The sequence below is a fragment of the Leucopleurus acutus genome, assembly GCF_964270905.1.
Source record: "Leucopleurus acutus genome assembly, chromosome: 3".
In the NCBI taxonomy this organism is placed as follows: Eukaryota; Metazoa; Chordata; class Mammalia; order Artiodactyla; family Delphinidae; genus Leucopleurus; species Leucopleurus acutus.
The window spans coordinates 64362948-64366275 of record NC_139145.1 but is presented as its reverse complement, the minus strand read 5'-3'; the positions used below and the strand labels follow the sequence as shown (position 1 = coordinate 64366275).

Below are 3328 nucleotides of genomic sequence, written 5' to 3'. Positions count from 1 at the left end.
ACTGAGTCCCGGAATCCTAGGGGCGAAGCCCCGCTGTTTACAAGTTCTCACGGGTCTTCCTACGCCCAAGCAGGACACCTGTGGTCTGGGGGCAGGGCAGGGACTGGCCACGTGCGGCCCGGGCGGGGCCGGCTAAGGGCGGGTTGTAAGCACCTGGTGTTCATCAGGGAAGCCACTCACGTGATGCCTGTGCCAGTCAGCTGCCTATGCCTGAGAAACACCCACCTTCCCAGCATTCCCAGTTCCTCGGTGGCCTTCCTGAAACCTTGTAACCCAGGAGGCCCGAGGTAGCCGAATTCCTCCTGTCCGGCACCCTCACCCTCTTTTGCAAAGAAGGAATGTTCCATTGCTGGGGACTGAATGTTGGGAGCAACACGAAACTCAGAAGAGCACCAGGGTTTGCAGAAGCCAAGTAAGAAAAGTGACTCAGCAAAATAAACCATCACCTGTGGATATTCTGAACTGCTATCTTGGGACGCTGGGTGATTGCCTGGTTCTGGCGACAGGTGCTTGGTATACAAAACTTTGTTTCCCACACGCCAGCTGTAATATTCATGCTCATCAGCTTACAGAAGGAAGCCTAGGAAGCTTGGGAAGGAGCTGCCATGGACGGGCCTGATAGCTGCCTCGTCCAACGTAAGACTCCTAAATGGGTCCACGCAAAGGGAGCAGTGTGCCCTGTGGGGATGTCAGGAACCAGAGGGGATGCTTAAATCTTAGGGACCCCTCTGCCCTCCAGGAGCACATCCTTCTGGTCAAGAAAGTGTATGGGACCAGTACCAACCTGCACCGTAAGTCCTGGGTCCTACCTGGCCCTCATCTGAGGAGCCGCATCTGGGTGATAGGACCTCAGTGTTTAGCGGGGTGGGGGGCGTGAAAGCACGTCTTCTCCACCACCTTCTCTAGGACAACCTCTGAATTCTAGTGACAGAGAGCCTGTCACTTTATAAGCAACCCACTGCTAAGCCATCTGTGTTAAAATAAAAAATGTCTTCCTTAAATTCAACTGTAATTGTCACTCTGAAACGATGTTTCTATTCACAGGCGGTTCTGAGCCCGGGAGCCACAGAGGTCAAGTCCAGTCCGGTGTTTGCTGGGCAGCCCTTGGGCTGTGTGATGAGTTAGGACACCCTGCCCACCTGACTTTTCAAGTTCAGGACTTTTCTAGGGGATTAGAAGGCAGGGTACTCCCCTCATCTACTTCTATTACGCTTCTCCTGCTCGATGGATGGAACCACCAGATCCCCACACTGTGCAGGCAAAGCCAGTCCCAGGTAAGAGGTGCATGGAGAGGGGGGTCAGAGAGGGACAGATGTGGTCTCAGCTCCCCACTCCCAGCAGTACCCTCAGGGAGCCCCGCTCCCTCAGCCCAATGTCTTGTAGGTTGTGTAGCTGTGTCAACAGCTCCAGCTTGTGTTTTATTTTGACCTCAAACATGTGTCTTCCCCGTTGTCAGCGCCACACATTCTGGTGCATATGCTCAGTGTGGCATTTTGGGGATACATGTCTGTCCAGATGTTCTCAGCTTCAAATAGTGTATCCTGATCTGATGGCCCCCTGAGCAGGCTCCCCTGGTGGATCCCCGGCTCCTGCCTTGGGCTGGAAAACATGGTCATACGTCATAAAATGTTGGTTTCAGAATCAGTGTTAGAAGTAACCTACTTATCATGACAGGTGAGAAGCAGGTTGAAAGATGAGAGGGATCAGCCCCGGTCTTCTGCCTCCTTCTCAGTTCAGGCCTCATGTTCTCATCTTTCCCTCCACTGACATGTCCATCTAAGATGCTCTCCACACAGCACCTCTTCAGGCTCTGGGCTCTACCGGCCCCAAATCACAGCGTGCCCTTTTCTGCCATGCCTCTGTCATCGCCGTGCTGTCTGCTCGCACTGTTCTCTCACCCCTTCTCCACTAACCAGTTTATACACCTTCAAGATTCAGCTCTGGTGCCCCTTTTCTAGAAACCTCGATGGGGTTTGGGGGCCTTTCCCTTTTGCCTTCCATGGTGCCTTGGGCAGATCTCTGCCCGTTTTTCATCATTCCATGCTAGTCCCCAGCAGGCAGGTGTTGAGGAAATTCCTGCTGACTGACTGGTGGAAGGGCAGACAGAAAGTAAGGCCAAATGTCCCAACCTGAATCCAATACCAGCACAATACTTGCAAAGTCCCTGGTGATAACGGTTTTCCACACGTAAGGTTTTGTATATGCGAGAGAGAAAAAAAGAGAGAACCTGGTGAGCAGGGACCCCGCCTCCTACTTTGCCCAGCCCTGCGCGTGGAGTGGTGGGCAAAGGCTGCCCACATACCAGGTAATCAGAAGGGTCAGGCACCGCTTCTCCAAAGACGCAAGGCAGATTGAGGCCCCAGAGAATCCGAGAGGGGTCCGCATGCCACCCGACTGCCAGAGGCCTGTGGATTCTGAACCTGGCCCCAAATAGAAGCTGAGGCGGGAAAAGACTCAGACTGTTCTCTAAATATCTTTGCGCCACTGCCATCTGCTGCAGTCGGGAAAGAAAGCAGTGTCGCGGGGTTTCCTTCAGGAGCTGTCAGAGCTGTGTCCCCATGCAGTAGAGACCCTAGTTGTAAATGAGCTCTGGGGCCCAGAACAGGGCTGGAACTCTCCTGTTCTGCCCCTTACCCAGAGAGGGGCTCTGGGCCATTCAGGTCTCGAAAGTGAAGTCCCTAGAATGGAGGAAAGTCAACATGCGTTTCTCCAGACTGCAGTCAGTCTGGCGTGGCTTCCCAACCAAGAGGTGGATCTAGAGAGCTCAACCCAAACCCAAGGGCCAGGAGAAAACCCTAAAAACGGTGCCGTAACTCGGTAATGTGTATAATCTCTAGTTTCTGAGATTTTGCTAATCCCGGATGAAATGAGACTACAATTCCACTGATGAGGGTCACATTCAGTTCCTTTTAGCTCAAGAAAGTAGTAAACCAAAATCTCCATTTTTGACCCCCAGGTGTTTCTCTGTCCACCTGTACCTCACCTCCAATTATTTCTTCCCTTTGTTTATTTTACCAGCCATGAAACGTGACACCTGTGAAGATTCTGACTGGAGGACTGTTACCCATTAACCCAGGCCCTTTCAATACAATCAGGTAAGAAAGCGCTTCAGTCTTCTTTTTGCAACATTACCAGCTCGTTCGTAGTGGCATAGTGCCGTCACTGAAGTCACAGTGACTTTAATAAACATGTTAAATGGTTCACCATAGTGCCCCCAATCAAAATCCACATTCCAAAGCGAGGCTTCCTTTGTTTACTAAATAATGGCCAGAAAATTATTGTCTTGGTGTCTGATTTTAAATAAATTGAGTTAAGAGGCTTTGTAAAC

At 51.5% G+C, this 3328-nt stretch overlaps 1 long non-coding RNA gene across 1 annotated transcript; it reads left to right on the top strand.

Annotated features, from left to right (window-relative positions):
• The first annotated feature begins 273 nt into the window (after positions 1 to 273).
• On the top strand, positions 274 to 3092 carry LOC309958835. The gene is made up of 3 exons (XR_014326061.1): positions 274 to 412; positions 1045 to 1274; positions 3019 to 3092. It is a non-coding gene; the product is annotated as an uncharacterized lncRNA (long non-coding RNA).
• Positions 3093 to 3328: the final 236 nt, after the last annotated feature.